Source organism: Macrotis lagotis, chromosome 2 (genome assembly GCF_037893015.1).
Source record: "Macrotis lagotis isolate mMagLag1 chromosome 2, bilby.v1.9.chrom.fasta, whole genome shotgun sequence".
In the NCBI taxonomy this organism is placed as follows: Eukaryota; Metazoa; Chordata; class Mammalia; order Peramelemorphia; family Peramelidae; genus Macrotis; species Macrotis lagotis.
The window spans coordinates 120,142,491-120,163,002 of NC_133659.1; the positions used below are offsets into that span (position 1 = coordinate 120,142,491).

The following is a 20,512-nucleotide window of genomic DNA, read 5'->3' on the forward strand; positions in this document are numbered from 1 at the left end:
TCCACAGGGAAAACTGAGCCACATCTGATATATAAGTTATCATTTTGGCTCTCCATAATTAAAACTATTGTTGCCATGGCAATTCAAAGAGTGTTGCAAATATAAGCACAGCTAATGTCATGCCTTTCTTGTTGATACAATTTGCAATCCCAGTCTGGGTTTGTGGCAGGACAGAACAAATGTGACTTTGGCATACCACAGTGCAACACTAGCTGACGTGAGGGGACTGGAAACTAAATTATGTACTACAGGTAGGGGATTCAAGTGTCCCCCCCCACCCCTGACCCTGTTTAAAAGAAGACCATCTTATCTGTGCAATATTACCACTGTCTACCCTTCCTCTCACAAGGGAAAGTTCCCTCACTTTCATCTTCATTTAATACTTTTATCTAGAAGATTATGACCAAACAAGATTCCCAGATCAGTACAATAGATCTCTTTTAAGCATCATGTTATCAGGCAATAAGAACATTGTTTCATATTCCATGCATTGAAAAAAATTTTAGTTTGATTCTGTGACTTAGTCATAACAGTTAAAAAAAATCACTGTTGTTGTCATCATATATAGTATGTGAAAGCATGCCAAGACAAGTTCAGGAAGACGGTAGCTCCAAGTTCACAGTTACTGGAACCACCCTCAAAAAAAAAAGTTCACTCAAACTCCACATTCTCAAATAGTTTTGCTTGCTTGTTGTTTCTTTGAAAACAGATTCCCCTACTCGATTTTTGAGATGCTGTGATGCTACAAGTAACCAAGACAATAACTCTTAAAGGTCAAATCAAAGAATTTTTCACTGTAGGACAATCTTTGCTGCCTTGTATTCTCCTCAAATTCTTTTATTAGAAAAATTCTGAATAAACAGATAAAAATTGACTTAAGTGGTACCAAGAGAAGCTGATGATGTCGATATTTTTGTCCTTCATTCTCAACGAAGACCTTGACATCAGGGATGTGACACCATGACAAGCATGTAAATTGGATTTGAGTAGGGGGGGTATTGAGTCACCAGCCTCATTTTTTCCTCCAGAGCCATCTGGCTGCAGTATCCAGACATGAATCAGTACAACTGAAGATGGCTCTAGATATGAGGAAATAAGGATGAAGTGACTTGCCTAAGGTCATCCAATCAAGTGGCTGAGGCTGAATTTGAACTCCCATTCTCTTGACTCCAAGGCCAGTGCTTTATCCACTGAACTACCTAGCTATCCTACCCTATATATGACAAATGAAGAAATCAAGTTCTTGGAATCAAAGGGCATGACTCTTTGCTAGACAGAGGAGTGACCCAATCTATTGAGGATGAAGAGGGTAGCTCTGATACAAGCAGGTGATAATGTAAATAGAAGCTCTAAAAAGTTGACTATGTAAATATCTAATTAAAATAATTTCATATATGTAGGAACACATACTTTACTTTCAAATATCTTTATAGTTCAGTATATTCAATTTTTGGCAGTGAGGAAAGGGTTGATTGTTTTCCCATGTAGGAGAGAAAGAATTTGATTTTTGCTGTTTTTAGGATTGTGGTTACAAGTCTAGTAAAAAGATCTGGTTTCTTTTTCTGGCTGGAGAATGACTTTGCAAACCAGTAATAGTTTAGAGATCAGGGGAAAAATGGATAATGTTTCGCTTAATGCTGGGGACAGTAGCTCAAGATGTTGGAAGTAGCATATAATGTTTCCCCTGGGGGGATCTGAAGGTAGCAGGGTAGCTGACAAAAAAGCCAAGAGGGCTTTGTAAGTGAAGGGAGCTTTCATCCTTGCAAATAAGTAACAGGAGTACATGGAGGAATTTTGAATGCTGCATGCTGTCACTAACCTAGCTTTCTCTGCAAGAAGAATAGCTAAACACAGCACCAATTACTATATTTCATGGCCACTCTGTCTCACTGGGATACAACTTGTTGTGGGATTAGTGTCTAGAGAGAAATTCTCAAATAAGTGGTTATGGTTACCAAAAGACTATATGCTCAGTCAAGGCAACCTTCTTCTTTTAATTTCAAACGTGATCCCAGTCATAACCCAATAGTTCAACTCTCTGATGTCAGAATAAAATCTAATATCTTTTTTTTAGGTTTTTTTGCAAGGCAAATGGGGTTAAGTGACTTGCCCAAGGCCACACAGCTAGGTAATTATTAAGTGTCTGAGACCAGATTTGAACCCAGGTACTCCTGACTCCAAGGCTGGTGCTTTATCCACTATGCCACCTAGCTGCCCCTAAAACCTAATATCTTGCCTGAAACTTTATAGATACTTCTTTAGTGCTAGGTATAACACACACACACACACACACACACACACACACACATACACACATGTAAAACAGTCAAAATTAAATCTCCATTTTTCTAGCAAAATAACAAGAGTCTATCCTATGAGCAAAAGTTCTTCAGGCATAGACCTTCCACCTTCCCCTAATCAAATATGAAGAGCCAGAGAAAAGGCATCACACCAAGGGGGGTAAGGGATGAATGAAAACAAAGTTATGGATACTGACTTGGTCTAAGAGGAGTCTAGTAAACTGACAGTCAGGAGTCTTTGCTGAGAGCAATTCAAGGATCTGGGGAATTTCAGCCAAACACACAAAGGAAACATGAAAAGGACCAATGTACTGAATCTCTGTAGGAGAGGGGACAAAACCCATGGCAACACAAACCCGGTTCAAGGAACTATGTTTGTCCTGTTCTGTAACAGAGGTGAGCATGATAATAAATAGGCCAGTTGGTAGGAATTTCAAGTCAGAAATATTACAGACTTTAACAAAACAACAACAGAAAGACACCATATACCTGCATTATAGAGGTGTGACAAAGTGAGAAGGGGGCTACCAATCCTAACAATACTTTGACACAAGAATTGTGTATTTTAAATTTGAGAAATTTTAGAAGAGAGTCTCCAAAGGCAATTAGAGATTTTTAAGGGAGAACTAATAAGGAAGGTTGAAGGAATGAAATAAGTGTGTTTGTGTGTGTGTGTGTGTGTGTGTGTGTGTGTGTGTGTGTGTGTGTGTGTATTATTTAGGTAAAACTCATTCTGGAATATGAAGGATATCCTACAATTATTATTTCCTTTAGTCCTTACAACAAACTTGGGGGGTAGGTGCTATTATCTCCATTTTTACAGATGAGGAAACTGAGACAAGAAGTTAAATGACTTGAGCAAAGGAAAAATTAAGAAGAAATAGACACCAACTGAAGCATAAAAAGCTGGGATTAGTTGTAAAGAAAAAATCTTTATCAAGAGAGTCACATACATTGGAATTGTGACAAAGGGTAATTATGTCTCTCATAAGCATCCTGTCATCAGGAACTGTGCTTAGGCCACTTTTCCTTTAGGGATAAGCACCCTTTGTCTTTGAGCCATCTCTCCTATCTTGCTTCTGACCCCTCTGCTGGAATGCCCACTGTCTTCCTTTAGATATCTTTCTATCCTATACATCCTTCAAAGTTTAGTTCAAATCTCACTTTTCCATGAGCCTAGGGGATTTTCCTCTGATCTCCATTTTCTCTCTTTAATCCTATTTTGTAGTTGTCTACACAATGCAATCACTCACTATAGTTGTATTAATGCCATCATAACTCACACCTACCCATATTGATTATTGTTCTATTCACTACTTAATTTGTTTAATTCAAGAGTTTTTAGTAGCCCTTTCCCCATTCCCAATTAAAATGGAAGTTCCTAGTGCATAAAGACTATTTCTTTTTTCTGCAAGGTAAAGTGGTTAAGTAACTTGCCCAAGGTCATACAGCTAGGTAATTATTAAGTGACTGAAGTTGGATTTGAACTCAGGTCCTCTTTACTCCAGGTCCAGTGCTCTATCTACCTCACCACCCAGCCACCCCATAAAGACAATTTCTATTTAGTTTGTACTCCATAGCTTCAAGCACAGTACTAGATACAAATAATAACAATGAACATTTATTTGGTGCTTCCCATGTCCCAAATATTGTGATAAGAGCTTAACAGTTATTATGTCATTTAATCTTCACAGCAATCCTGGGAGGTAGGTGCTGTTTTTTATACTTGCTTTACAGATGAGAAAACTGAGGTAAACAAAGGTTAAGATCCTTACCCAGGCTCACTCAGCCAATAAGCATCTGAGACTAGATTTGAACTCTGGTCTTCCTAATTTCAGGCCAAACATTTTAACATGTGGTCTACCTTTTATTCAATCCACTAAACTGAAGGAGAAAAAGAGAAATTCCATTACCTAGTATATTGCAATTTCTTTTTGAATGTTAAATAGCAAATCCAATGTGTGTAATAGAGAAAAAAAGGAAGAGATGATGTTGGTTGGAAAGGAGGTTAATAATTGGATATTAATTGCATGTATGTATGTGTATGAATACACACACATATTCACAAATATACCTACCTATGATTTCATTAATATAGAGAATTCCTCATGAGAAAATAAATTTGGGAAATGAACATTTAGCTAAGGAGGTAGTATATGATAATGGGATTTGGATTTTGGATCACAGCTTACAATATAGGGCTGACAGTTTCCTGGCCAGAGATGAAGCATATACCTAAGAAAGAACAGTAAGAATTGGTCTGCAGGATATCTTCCAAATTTAATTAAAATTCTTTGAATCGAAAAGAATGGGGGAAGAGAAAATTGTTCATATATATAAGTACTTATATGTGAATACATGTACATATATACCTTATTCAAAATAGTTAATAATTACAATAGCAACAACAACAACAACAATAACAATGACTGCTGCCAGATTATTTCATTTGATTCTCACAACAACCCTGGGAGGTAGACGCTTTTTTAAAAAAAATTTATTTATTGAAGGCAATGGGGTTAAGTGACTTGCCCAGGTCACACAGCTAGGAGTAGATGATATTATTTCCATTTTACAGATGAGGAAACCGAGTCAGGTAGGTAAATGTCATATCCAACACAGCCAAAAAAGATTCTAAGTCAGATTTAAAGTCAGGTCTTCTCGACTCTAAGCTCAATGCTATACCCACTGTGCCATATAAATACCTTAAGTAGCACATGCAAAAAGAAAGGAAATACAATGTATATGAAGTAAATATATTCATCTAGGGAATCTAGAAACATGTGTGTGTGTGTGTGTGTGTGTGTGTGTGTGAGTGAGAGAGAGAGAGAGAGAGAGAGAGACAGACAGAGACAGAGACAGAGAGAGACACAGAGACAACAGAGAGAGATTGAGATTAGTGGGGGTAGGGAAAGCATTAGGAAAATTATTCTAGTTAAGCTAAAAGGAGTAATAAATGCAAGTGACTCAGTCATTGAAGTTTACTACAAACTACCTTAACCTAAAGAGATATTTATTAGATGAGGAATTTAGGAAATAGATGACAAACCTGGAAAAGAGAGGAATGATTTATTTGTGATGGGAAACTTCACACATCTGTGGAAGCTTTCCCTTGGCCAAAATCAAGACAAATAATAACTTCTTTACTTATCTGAGTGAAAACTTCATCCTTTAAAAGGTAAACGAATCAACAACTATGGGAAATTCTTTTCTGGAAGTGAATTTTCCTAGGAAGAAGAATCTGACTGATAGGGTGAAAAATGACAGAAACTTTGGTGAAGTATCTCCTCTATACTAAAATTGATGAATGAAGAGAGAAAATATGGCCATTGTCTGACATATACCATAAGATTCTGGAAAAGAAGATTTTAAAAGGACCAGAGGAAAGACTCTCATGGATTAAAATACTTCAAAATAAGTCCAGGAAGGATAAGAGAAGCTCTAGAATATAATTCTGAAGACAGAAAAGGAAACAATTCCAATGAGAATAAAAAAAAGATTTATCTAAAAAACCCCCAAAACAATGTGAATGCACTAACCAACTTGGATTTTTAAAAGAAATATAAAGAAAAAACAAAGTCAGAGAAGGGAAGATAAATTAGAATATGCTGTGGCCCTGGAAAAATGTCAGAAAAATTGTTTCAAGTTACATTGGGAGAAAAAACAAAGGTCAAAGAAGAGATTAGGACTTTGCTTAGGGTGGATATGACAACAGAGAGAAGGCAGAGTTGCTCAAAGCTTGGTTTTTATTTTAATTGAAGAGAATAATAACAACCTCTATTTCGAAAATGACAGAATCAAAACGACTAGTAGGTCACTGATACCCAGATAAGTAAAGGACCAGCAGGAGAACAACTAGCTGCCTTTGATGAATTCAAGACAGCCTAGCCCAAATGAACTAAAGCATCAATTCCTGAGAGAACTAGCAAAGGTGATAGCTGAAATATTGCTAATGATGCTTGAAGGATCATGGAAAACAAGGGACATTAAAGAAGGATTTTTTTATGGTTTAAAAAAATTAAATACAATGAGATACTGGGAGATTTTTAGAACAAATGATTAAATTGTTGGCAAATATTTAGAAAGTGAGTGGTGAATTATTATAAAAATGAAGCATAACTTGACAAGATTACTAAAGTAGTGGCTAGGGAAGTGTTGAGGCTTTAGTGTAACCTAGATTTTAGCAAAGTTTTTCATAAGGTAGCTCATATTATTTCCATGTAGAAGGCATAAACATATGCATTAACCAATAATACAATTAGCAAGATTTAGAATTATTTGGATAAATTTACTCAAAGTCTTAATGGTTCAATAACAGTGTAGTAGGATCTCCCCGGGGAAGTACTCCAAGGATCAATTACTTGGCTAATGACTCATCAAATTCAAGTTGATACAAATCTAGGAAGGACAGTTAGCACAGTGGATGACAGAATCAAAAATGTGAAATAATCTGGACAAGCTGTAGTGGTCAAGAACTCTCTAGCTTCCAGATCAAACCCAAGCTTATTTACAAATGAAAAAAAAAATTCCTAGCTCAGTAATATCCAAAAATTAATTAGATTTCACCCTCAGGCTATATTTTGCTGACCCATGAGCTATATAGCATTGGGTCAAATTTAATAAAATGAAATTGTAAAGGAATATATATGTAAAGTCTTTACCTTGAATACAAAAAATCAACTTCACAGCTATAAGATTGGAAAGCTTAATTAGAGAGTAGTCGTTTGGGGCGGGGGAACCTTAGGGATTTCAATATACTGTGAATCTGATATGGGTTCTATCAGCTTGATGTAGCAGCCAAAATAGCTAATGTGATCTTGGACTGAATTAAAAGGAGCAAGGCTTACAGGAAGAGGGAGGTGAGAGTACCATTGGACTCTGCTCTTATCAGACCTTCACTTCTGCAGCATTGTGCTCAGTTTTGGTTGTAGCTTAAGAGAAACAATTAGAGAGTATACAGAAGAAAGAGCTTTAATCCATAACACAAGGAACAGTTGAATAAAATGGACATGTTTAGTCCAGAGAAGAGAAAACTTGTCTTTGACATGATTGCTTCCTTCAAGTACCCAAAAGTCCTCATAGAAAGGAAGACATTCTATTTTGGTACCAGAAGGCAAAATCAGGGACGAAGGGTCTAAGTCAAAAGGAGATGAGTTTAGATGGTGAGAGGAGAACTTCCTAATGATTAGAGCTGTCTAAGGTTAGAAAGAGCTGCCTCCCCTTCTGATTGAATAGCCATTACTAAATGCTAAAAGTCAGTGAATTCCAAGGGGCACAATAAAAAAAATTTCAGAGACACTAAGGGCTCAATGAAACAAAAATGTTGGGGAAGGCATTATGACCACAATGCCTATCTCTAGAGTATGTTTTTATTTCAAATAATAAAATAAAGTCATTCATATAATTCATATAACATAGACAATTAAGTATAACTTCTTATAAAGGAAATGAAATCAATGTAGTCTATCAAGTATCTAACATATAAATACATTGCCAATGACAGTCCTCTATAAAAATATCAATCCTGAAGTTGCTACTGTAACATCTTTGGGAATGATACATATGTGTGTGTGTGTGTGTGTGTGTGTGTGTGTGTGTGTGTGTGTACACACACATATATACACACAAACATGTCTCTATGCATATATATATATCTGTATTTAAATGTGTGGGTATATAAATGGATGCTAAGATGACTAACAAATAATTTCATTAGAAACACTGATACTTTTAAAGGGAATTGTTTTACCATCAGTTTCACTATCAATTGTTTTACTTCTTTTCTCACAAGGGTCTAAAGACATATAGGAAAAGAAGAAGAAATAGGGAGAATTAATGTACCCATAGAAATTTAAGGATTCTACTTTTTAATTAATTATGAGCACCAATATTAAATTTCAATCTATATGAAAACATCATAGAGTCCAAATTAAGGGAAAAGAGGAGGGGGGAAAAAAGGAGAAAACTGTAAATACTTGTCTAAATTTTAGGATCAAGATAATGGAATATGAGAAGAACTGAACATAAGTTTATGCTGTCAACTTGATTGTGCACACTAATGGAGGGGAGCAGCAACATATACAATACAAAACATCAGATAATCCAAAGATCAATTACTCTAAATCATGTCTTCCCCTCAGCAAATTTACCTTCCTAATTATGATTTGCTGACATTTATATTAAAATTAGTTTGTATTCCCAAAGCACATAGCAACTCATAGTAGGGAAAAGGATTCCCCAATAAAGCAGAGAGGCATATGGAAGTCATTCTGGCATGAATAATTTTCTATGAATTATCCATAAAGTGAGTAAACAACACATGGATAATTGAGAGTTGACTATATATCTCTTATCCATCCACATACTTTAAAATACTTAAGTTTTTTTTTTTTTTTGCATAAATAATGATGAATACTTTCCACCCAACCAGTTAGGGCTGGAATAACCAGAAGCTTTGATAAATCCTTCCAGCTTTCAGTTAATTCTCAGCTATAATAAGCATCCCTGACAAAGACATTAAGGATATGAAAGTAGTCATGAAGAGCAGAAACAAAAATTGCCTTTATAGTCCATCTTGGGTTGAAATAAGATATTGAAATACAAATAATATAAAAATAGATCCAAGCAATTTTATTTAAAGTAAACACAGTCCAAACTGAAGAAAATGGCTCTCATGAAGGTTTCATTGATTAAGTGATTAGTTTGCTTGTGAATGATTATTAGTCAGAGAGGTTGGAATTAGTCACTTCAGCCCTGCCTCCCATGAATAAAATGCGGGGAGTGCTCTCTCTCCCACCCTCTGTGACAGATGATATCTGTTTTCTCCTGTGAGTTTGAATTTAAGAGCCACTGAAGCTCAGCAACAGTATATTCTGGCTCAAATGAGCTGAAAATTGCATTCAATTTGAATTTCAAAACTGGAGGGGAGGAAGGGGGGGGAAAAAAGCTCAGCACCCATCAAGACTGTACTTTTCAAATACTTCCTACTGCTTAGCTGCATTCAGGCTGGCTGGGGACTTGAAACGCAGTATATGATGTAGGAAAGAGCATTGTTGGACTATTGCCCAGTCTGAGTTTAAAAATAAACTTTTAATAGTTGGGATCAAAGCAAATCTTCATTTTATGTACATAATGCACAATGCATCCCACCCCCAAAGAAACATTTATCTTTTCAAGTCTCAAATTGCATTGGTTTCACTCATATACTTGTAGATTCTAAAGACAAAAATGAACTCCCTGAAGATCTTTGAGAAAGCAAATTTTGTCTGTAAAATATGTTAACCCCCTCCTCAACCATTCAACTTCCTTAAGGCCTTTGATTTGCTATAATCAGAATTCTATTTGGTTTGGTTTTATTGTGCCCTTTTCTCCCCTCCCTCTCCCCAAAGGCCTGCTTATCAGATCCTCTTCTATCAATAGCTCTTCATTTTTTGTTTCACAGACCTCTTTGGAAGTCTGATGAAACCTATCAAGCTCAAACCAGAATAATGCTTTTTAAGAGTATAAAAGAAAAAGAAACCAATTTATATAAATGCATTTATCAAACTTGTTGAATCCATTTATAAAGCAAAGGATATTTTTACAATACCAATACTTTGTATGTTCAGAAAATTTGGATTCTAATCAAGCTACACCTGTAGCTGACAAGAATGAAAAAAAACTAAAGTTGCCTGGATAATATTTAGAATCTAAGGATATGGGTCCAAATCTCAATTCTGTTACTTATTATCTATGGGATTACTTTATTTCTCTTTTTTTCTACTTCCTTTTATTTCTCAATTTCTTCACGGGTAAAATGAGGCCAAAATAAAAAATCTTTAATCTTAAAAAAAATTTTCCCTCATTGCAAAGCATCCTCATCACTCCTCAAAAAAAGAAAGAAATTCTACTGACTGCTAAAAACCAATAAAAAAGAAGATAAAATATTTGCTTCCACGGAAACAGCTTTTGGAAATCCAAAGCTAATACTTGGAATTTGAATGATTATTACTAACACATTTGATAATTTTATTTCTCTGAATATTCAATATTATAATAAAACTTTAAAAAATAAAAAATGAGTTCCCAGATTTTTAATAAGTTGATACTAAGATTAGTTCTATATGCCAGAAATTTTCATTTAAGTTGCCTGCTATTACATTGTGAGACATAGCAAATGACAACTAAGTGTTCAGTGATTATCATTAATGTGATTATCAGTGATAACCTGACAAGAGTTATATTTGTTATATGGCATGTGAGGAGCAGCTTACCTTTCAAACTTCAACAATGGGAGCACAGGAATTTTTCTTACATCTTCATAATTTAATATTATTTTGTTGATGAACCAGTAAATTTCCAGCTCTATTCATTAATGTGATGTGAGCAAGGATCCAACCCCAAAAAAAAGGAAAAAAAATTAGGTTAATTTTCTTGGTCACTATATTTAAGAAAATCTCCAAAGGTAATAGGGTTAAGCACATATTAATAGATATGACTTCAGATGGAAACTTTGCCTTTAGCAATTTTTAAATATTTTCCTATATCTGTACCCAGGACATTCAACATTCAAAATGAGCTAAAGTCTTTATTGTTTTGAGTTTTCTTCCTTCTAAATTTTATGTTTTATTAATCTTCTGCTCCTTTCATATTTATAGCTAATACTCTGGTTAAGGTTTCAAAAATTTTTCCATCACAACTTCCATTTATAACTTTCAGAAATATTCTTTGAACAAAGGGGTCAAAGGCTCTCTTACTTGTAATACACTGGCCCAAATTCCAAATTAATGAATTTCTCCCAATGTCAGGAGCATTTTTTCTTTCTTTTTTTAAATCAATATTTGGCAAAGTAAAAGAAAAGGTAAGGTCAATTTTTATTCTTAGGGGGAAAATGAGAAAATTCTGTTTTAAATAAGTCTATTGTAAGAGTTAAATGAATTTTTAAAAATATGATTCCAGGTAAAATGCCCCTTAAGGGAAGTCTGTCTCCTCAAATCCAGCTGTACCTTTTCTCTCAAAAATGAGGATATTTTGGAGTACCAATAGGCTACTTTGATATTTAAGAGAACCAATGGGATCCCTTTGATGTCAAGGGGAGCTTTGTGTTAAATTCCTGGCAGTAGGGTGTGCTACCAAAAGAGCAGCTGATATACCCTTAATGGATTAGCTTGGTGAGTACACACGTGGTTCCTGAAGTACAACATGTGGGAAAACTAATTAGCAAAGTGGCACAAGGCCATTTTCCATCACACCCTTGAGGCCTACTTGTGGTAACTGTGTACTTTAGAGAGAGAGTGCTTCAAAGAGGGTTCCATGTTGTGATTAGAAGATTCTATGGGGGCCTGTTAACAGTAATCACCAATGCAGATCTTTAAACTCATATTTTTTCATTGTTTTCCTTCCTTCCTTCCTTCCTTCCTTCCTTTGTTTCTTTCTTTCCTTCTCTCTCTCTCTTTTAAGAGAGAAGGAAGAATAAATAGCAAGACAACAGTTACATAAAATTGAGGTTGCAATTCTTCCTTTCACTTTCCTAAAGTAGGAAATCAGAAAAGTTAGTTTTCAAGAAATCTTAACTAATCATTTATTCTAAAAGAAGAATTAATAAAAATAATATTAAAAGAGAGGGCATTTTAAAATCAGTGATTAAACACATAAAGGAAAATGTTGTGCATACTGTGTATACTGAATAAAGATAGGGAATGTATAGGTAGGGAAGAAGTTGGGAGGTTTTCTAATTCATGGTACAGTAGGGGCAAAAGGGAGATTGTAATGTGGAAACACAAAAGTCATCTCTGTCTGGAGTAACATATAGGACAATTTTAGCATCTTTACACTGGAAACACACAATGAATTATTGAAACATTAAAATATATAATCCAATTGATATTGAAGGCTAAAGGAAGAGAATTTATTCATGCTGATCATAAAGAAGTTTGGGATTTTATAAGTGCAAGAGAAAAACTTACACAAATAGAATCTTTTTTATGCATATTATATTAGAAATGTTGCTTAAAAATAGTTCATCTATATGTAACATCATCAATATAATGTTGCCAATGGCAGTGAAACCTGAGATCATTTGCTGCAGGACACTGAACTGCGTAACTTAACATTAAAAAGATATAAATTGCCTCAGCTCATCTTAAGAAAAGGTCCTAAATAAATTCAAGGTAACATTGTATTATAATGCTAATTGTCTCCTTTTGAGTCCAAGTATATATCCATTTCCCAGCCATGTGTACCCCTCATCTTTTGAATATTGCATATAATACGCAAATTGGCAGATCCATCTGTGGAAGGAAGCTGCCCCCAGAACCCAGAAAAAGAAATGCTTTCTCAGACACTTGCTTCCTTCAAGTCATTTGTCAGTATCTAGTGCTGGGTTGTGAATAGGAGTGGTGTAGGTGAGGTAAAGTTTTCTTGTTCTTTGGAGGAATATCAGAGGAATGAACCTTAGGAACAGAATCCCAAGGGAATGATCTGACATGTTGCTTCAGAAATCTCAGTATCAGGGTTCTGGGTAAAAGATAAGCTGTTATTCATTTTTTAAGAAGATCAGAAGGACAAATAATCAAGAACTGGACATCTCCATTGACTCCATTTCCATAAATGTATCTGCTTCTCACCTACCCTGTTTTCTCTGATTATCTTCAATTTCCAATTGTCCCATTCTTCTAAAAGATTACAGAGAAGGCAAGTAGGAAAAGGCCACATTACTGTTCATTTTGGGGTTCTTTCATGGTGTGTGTTCATGTACCAGAGTATGCAATTTCCCATAGAATTATTCATAAATGGTAATAAAGCTTCTAGGCTAACTCACAAACACCTATTTAATCTATAATGTAACCAAATTCTAAACATTTGTAACTACATTTTTCCCCTACTATTTGTTGCTTTCATTTGTGAAATCCTTATACAATAACCAAGTGAACAGACCACCAGAGAAATGGAATCATATAAACTGTGGCATTCTTACTATAAATGAAATTGGAAGATAAAAAGAAGTTACAGCCAAATGGAAGAGTGAATCTCATATTTTCCTTAGGGAGACAAATAAATGGATTGGTGGCATTGATCTTATCATGCATTCAAAGACAATCATTTCAAGAAACATTTGGTCATAACATAGTGAGTACAATGATCATGCAAAAAGACCACCATAAAAATAATTGCAGTTTATGAACCAAAATATCTGCTGCAGAGGATAAAGGGGGTAGAGAGGTACTCAATGGACTTGGTAAAACTCTCCAAATTAAATCAATATTCATTGCCTAGCAGATAGTAGGCCCTTAATAAATTCATGTTGACTGACTGATCAAAGGTGAGCTTGAGCAAGAACAGCAAAAATACATTGGAAAATATGATTCCAAACTAAGGAATGTGAGAGGATCCACTTTCCCCATCTGCAGAGCTATAGGTATAATATATGATATTTAAAAAGTGGATACATAGAAACAAAAATACAGAAAGAAAACAATTAAAATTTTTAGGGTACTACATAAAAAATAGAGAGAGAGGAAGAAAGGAAATTCTCAGCTTTTCTACCTAGAACATCAGATGTTACTGTATGTATAGCGAATGTCTTTAACTGGGTTTGAATATTTATCAATAGGATACTTGGATTTGCAGAATTTGAAGTACTCAACTACATGCTTAACTAATATATATAGCTAAGATAGTTCCTACTTTCAAAGGGAGGTAGGGTAAGACAGAGACAGGAAAAAACCCCTACAGAGTTAAGACAGGGAGCTCCAAGAATAGATCAGTTTTGTGAGCACAGAAGAATTTACTGGGAACTCAGAGGAAGCATACACCTATTTTAGTCACTTAGCTAATACAGAGCTAAGATGCTTCTTGCCCTCAAGATGATTGTAGTCTGATGGAGAGAAAGAACAGTAAAATCAACATAAATATTTATATCAATACAAGGAAGGAAAGGAAATGAGGAAGAGAATATGGGGGGGAGTTGGAAAGTGAATTATATGTTTCATTCTATTTTAATCTCCAGAACTCTACTCAGATTACATCATATATTTCTAATTCTCTCCTCTCATCTCGTTTCATATAAAAATATTCTGTTTTTCCCTTGGGATTCTCACACTCCCTGGGGGAAAAAGTCTTTCCTTGAACCTGTTATACATTTATTTATTTTTTTTAGGGTTTTTTTGCAAGGCAAATGGGGTTAAGTGGCTTGCCCAAGGCCACACAGCTAGGCAATTATTAAGTGTCTGAGACCGGATTTGAACCCAGGTACTCCTGACTCCAAGGCTGGTGCTTTATCCACTATGCCACCTAGCCGCCCCCCTGTTATACATTTAAATGAGGATTCTATCTATCCCTTCTCTTTAAATATCACACTTTTAGAAAAATGGTCAATACTGAATGTCTTTTCTACAATGGAAATCTCCAAACATAATGTCACTGGCCACATTTTGGTACAGAACCTAAAGGAAAACTATAGGACTAGGAAATAAGAAAAAAATAAGTCATAAACAAATATTTATTAATCACCTACTATGTGCCAAAGGCAATTAGGAGGTACAGTGGATAGAGTACTAGGTTTGGAATCAGATAGATTTATCTTTTCTGACCCTTACTACCTGAGTGATCCAGGGCAAGTCACTTTATCCTATTTGCTTCAGTTTTCTCATCTGTAAAATGAACTGAAGAAGGAAATGACAAACCAGTTCAGGATCTTTACCAAGAAACCCCCCCCCCCCAAAGGACCTCAAAGAGTCAGATATAATTGAAAAACAACCAAATGACAACAATAATATCACTATGTGCCAGAAACTGTCCTAAGGTCTGGGACAACAAAGAAAAATAAAACAATCCCTGCTTTCTAGGAGCTCACAGTCTAATAGAACCCTTAAAAAAAAAAAGTTAAAACAAAGGTCCAGGCAAAAAGTGCCCAAGAAAGTAGCCCATAAAAGCTCCTTTAGGGAAGGGATGCAAAAAAAATAAGAGGAAATTAACTATTTCATTCTTCTTCCTTCCCTAAAAAAACTAAAGGTATTTAGATACAACAATTTAGTTAGGAGGTCAACTATAAAAGAATTGAACAAGACAATGACCCAAGACAATTCTAAAGGATCCAAGATCAAAATGCTACCTCATAAATGAGAACTGACAAGCTCTGAGTATAACTGAGTATAAAATGGAGTGTATATATACATATATATATATATAAATATATTTTACTTTATTTTTTCCTTGAGGTTTTGCTTGTGTGTATGTGTGTGTGTATGTGTTTGATTTTTGCAACATGTCTAATAAGGAGAAATATTTCATATGATCTCATATGTATAATCATATTGCTTGCCTTCCCAAGGAGTGAGGGAGAGGCAGGAGGGCAGGGGAGAATTTGGCATATAAATTTTTTTTAAATAGTTAGGCCTTGGAGTCGGGAGGACCTGAGTTCAAATTCAACCTCAGATACTTAATAATTAGCTAGCTGTGTGACTTTGACCAAGTCACTTGCCTTGCAAAAACCAAAAAAAGTGCAGTTTAAATTTTAAAAAGTTTTAAATGTAATTGAGAAAATATTTAACAAATTATACATATATATGTACATATGTGTGTATATATGGATAGATAATAGAAACATAGATGGATGAAGGCCCATCAAGACTGGTATCAGATTCTAAACTCTTCTCCAAGAGGAAAATAGTTTTACTGGAGTTGTCATAAGTTATAATTGGCAAAATCTACAGGAACAGTCTTAGTTGGTCAATACAAGAGGTCCCTACCTCCCACTGTAACAGGAACCTTGGGAGACAGCTCTCTATAGTATAGAGGTAACCAGCTACCTCCAAGTCCAACTTTTTACAATCCAGACAAACCACTTCTGATGGTGATTAAGGCATAACATTTCTGATGATTTATTAAGAGCTCTTAGTTACATCAGACAGCTTATAATTAACAGCTTCCCCTTTCTCAAATAAATAAATAAATGAATGAAATGAGAGCTGCTAAGTGCTGGGCTGCTCCAAAGCCTGGATGACATCATCGGCAGCTGCCAGTCACCAAGAGGGCAAACATCACAGCAAAAGGCAGTGTCGGCTCAGAGGATACTGAAAGGGGATGAGAGTGAAGAGTGTGGAGAGAAAAGAGAGAGGAAGGAGGGCATTTGCTCAATCAGTACCTATTTTCAGAATTTCCTTCAACCTGGCTAGGACTGAAAGCCATCAATTATTTAAAAGATGTAACATGATGCTTCCTTTGTTGAGGCAAATCTGCAAGCAGACCCCAAGAGAGAATAAAAAATGAATTAGGCAGAATTTATTAGTGTGCTTGAAGAAAACAGAGATTTAGCCACCGGTGCTGGCTTGGGTTTTAAAAATAGTGTATGTTTGCCTCTGAAAGCCACACATATCTCTTTTCCCCTTCTTTTTATTTATTTATTTTAAGCAGGGGATAATACTGAAAGAGAAATCAATCATTCCTTAAACTTCTTTCTTTTCTGACTCAGCCTGATGTATTGTCTTCATTTAAATTACAAATACACTAATCTGAAACACTGTTTACCGAGTAGCATATTAAATGAAAGATACAAGAAATTGCATCACTCACATTTTAAAAATGACTTTCGACTTGGGGCCTCATAAAAAAATAGCCGACAGTGTTCTCTGCCTTGGATGCTATATTTCAGTTCTGGTGAATGAAATTCAATTAGTAGGCTTTGTACTTAGGACATTACAATCCTGATGGTTGGTCTGATCAAAACCAGTGTGCCAAGGCCTCAAACTGCTCTTGGCAGACCACTCTTAAGGAATATTTCAATGTAACAGATTGGCACTAACAAGTTTTGGGGGGTACAAATCAATTAAATGAGATAATTTTTGTAAAATATTTAGCACAATGCCTAATCCATAGTAGGCACTATATAAATGTCAATTATTATCATCATTATATTTTCACAATGGCTAGAAAATAGGAAGTGCAATATAACATAGCTCATTCTTTGGAGTCTTGAAAGGAAAAAAAAAACCTAGTCAGAGAGCCCTCAGTGTTTCAGTGACACTGCTGTTAACCATAACTGGTCTTTTTCACCAAAGATACAAAACAAAGATATGTTCTTTCCTTCATGACAATAGCTAAGTCTTGGAGAGTGATCTGAAGCACAAAAAGGCTACTCTACTTAGTGAGAAGTAGAAACAGGATATTATCTAAGACTTTCTAACTTGTATCCATTAAGTCCAAAGAAAGTGTAAAACATACAGTCTGTAACTCCAGAGTGAGGCAGGACCAGATTTAAATGTAATCGGAAAGTATGTAACAAAAAACATACAAAACAGAGATAATGTAGAATATATGATTTTCTAAATTAATATGTGGCCCTCTAGGAAATCTTATGTATCATTTAGGGACCACCATTTCTATTTGACACCATTGCACCAAGCTTAAGTGCCTCTCATAGTGAATATGATTAGATAGACCACTAAATAGAAACAGAAGTTGTTCCTAACAAGGATTTACTTAATTTACCAAAGTTTTCTCATCTATTGCTCTAGGACATTTTTCTTACTTTGGGTTTTTTTTTTTGGGGGGGGGTGTTGCAAGATTTGCCCAAGGTCACTCAGCTAAGTAATTATTAAGATCTGAGTCTGAATTTGGACTTAGGTCCTCCTGACTCCAGGGCTGGTGCTCTATCCACTGCACCACTTAACTGCCCCTGTAGTTTTTTAGACCAAGTCTTAGTAGCTTCCTTTGAGGAAAAGAGAATAATTCTCCCATTAAAAAAAGAGCTAATAACAAAATACATTTAAGATCAAAACACAAATATTCTCAATTCACTCAAATTTCATTTAGAAAGTGCTATGCTTGAAAAAAATCTCTGAAGTTGGTGTTTAGCAAAAAAACTGGACTGGAACATGGTAAAATCAGGCATCTTAGTTACCTATTTGGATCACTACTAAGATAGTTTAACTACACTAAATCCAGATAAATTAAGCAGGGTGGAACAAACCATACCATGGTTCTGGTGGGTCAGCTGATTTGATTGAAGAGTTTATCTGCTGTTCCACATGCAGAGAATAGAAAATGGAAAATTAAAAATTGTTATTGGGCAGCAATAAATAAAATTTGTTTGGTATCTTCCACATCTACCTACTTGGGTGAAAACCCAAACAATACCAAGTGTTTCAACACTCTTCCTGAAGCTAAGAGTTCATGGAAGGGTATTGTGTTATTGTAACTGCCCAAGAGTCTCTGTTAAGTAAATGTCAGGTCCTACCATTTAAACTGTGAGGGAAACTAAAGGGAAAGCAATGCCAGTCATGCCATATGTTATAGAAAAGTTACTGATCAAAGAATTCTTTGTAAAGTTCTCTTTGACGCAGCTTGTCTCCAGATATAGTTATTTGTGTTGATGTTCATCTTACCCTGTATGTTTCTATAGGACAACTCTTCTGGCTGCTAAATTTTTTATTACTGTGGCTGATAATGACAGAATTTACCTGATAATTGACAACTCTAAGCCTAATAGAATTTTCTTTGAACTCATCAAGCTTTGTTTTCCTAGGAACCAATATTACTGAAGGTTAAAACACACATACATATATATGTACACACGTAAATACACACATATAAACATACAATTAGCCCCAACACTGTCTTTAAAGAATTGTTTCTTTGGCAGGAATTGGAGCTAAAGATAAACCATCATTCTCACAGTTAAAAGGAATACACAGATGAAGAAATATAAAGACAAATGTAGGAATTTACAAAAATGTTAGCAGAATTTATTCAGTATGAAAATATATCATCCCATAATAATTCCAATCACTTTCTCTAGCCTACTCAAAAGCCTAAAGAAATCATCTAAAAATTACATGGCACCATCATTTAGATGTGTGAATTCACAATTTTGATATTTGTAAGAAAAGACACTAATATTTTTCATTATTTCTCATACTAGCTACATTTCATACATACATGAAAAGTATTTTAACCTAAATGCAAAACAAACTACCAGCTGATTTCATTTTATTCCCTTTCTTGTATAGCAATCAAACCATGACAAATTCCAGAAAAAATATTGTTCAAGAGGTGAACCCTGGTTCCTTGGTTTAGTTCTTGGGTAGTTGCTAGTAGTTTTGGATTGATTGATTCAAGGATTGGATCGATCACCTGATCAAGCTGAAGATGGGTGGGTTTGGCACATGCCCTTCTAAATGACATTTTCTCTTGAATTCTTCCTTCTTTCAAAGTATTCAAAAGTTTTTTGTTAAAAATCTTGTAAAGACACATATGAAAAAGTGCAATTTTCCCTACATGATTCACAAAACAAATTATGCTAATACTATGCTAGGATCACAAACATCACCAAACATTCCAAACCAGGAATTTTACAACTGATAGTGTGGTACAAAGGGAAATCTGCAGGATTTGGAGTCCAAGGATGCAAGTTCAAGGATTTTGGCCTCTCTCAGTCTCAGTTCCTTATCTGTAAAAACAAGATGTCTAGACTAAATAAATTCATGTCCATTCGAGATATACATTCAATGATTAGATGACACAATGAGTGTTATGCTTTAATCTGAAGAGAGTTAAATAAATGAGAATTAATATTATGAATTTGTTTCTCCTAGCTTCTATGTGTTCCAAAGTAAAGGAACTATTTGACATTTTTAAACAGTTAATTTCCTTTACAATCTATCCTTTACCATCAGTCTGTTGTTAATATGAACATTTTTCACTGATGGTCCTTTCAATGAGAGAACAATTCAGTCCTAGAGGCTGTTAATAATATCCTCATTTAAATGCTCCTTGTGGACTCTTTCCTTGAGTTAAAGAACAAGTAAGAAAACACAGATTTCTAAAGCAATAGCCCAGAAAGGAATAGGTTTTTCTTGAGACCTGAGGTGCAGTGAGGAGCTTTTAGTCCATGCCACTTCTAAGCACTCCAAACTGACCTCTACAAAAGCCTTTTCTTTTCTTTCCCCCCCTTTTTTTATCTCTCCTCTTTTGCTTGTTTCTTCTCCTGAATTATCTTTTCTCCTCTCCTCTCCTTGTTCAGGTCAATCTTAGCCCCTTCCAGAGGTAGAAACAAGTTAAGATTAAGAAGAGGAAATAAACTATAAAGGTAACCTTGTCTTCCCTAGTTCATGTTTCCATCACATTTGACAACTTTGGATTTGGGGCATATAACCAGTTTGTTCCAACAGTCACTCAGAAGGAAATGTAATACTCCTAACCCTCTGCAATACAGACAGTGGGCAACTCATCCTTCT

General features: G+C 35.2%; 1 protein-coding gene across 3 annotated transcripts in view; it reads right to left on the reverse strand.

The window, feature by feature from the left end:
* The window catches only part of ESRRG (estrogen related receptor gamma), a 604,123-nt gene that overhangs the window by 468,297 nt on the left and 115,314 nt on the right, over positions 1-20,512 (reverse strand). For all 3 annotated transcript variants that reach the window (XM_074222676.1, XM_074222674.1, XM_074222673.1), the window contains exon 2: positions 10,553-10,643. The gene's annotated coding sequence lies outside the window, so the exon portion shown is untranslated. The remainder of the gene's footprint in view (positions 1-10,552; positions 10,644-20,512) is intronic.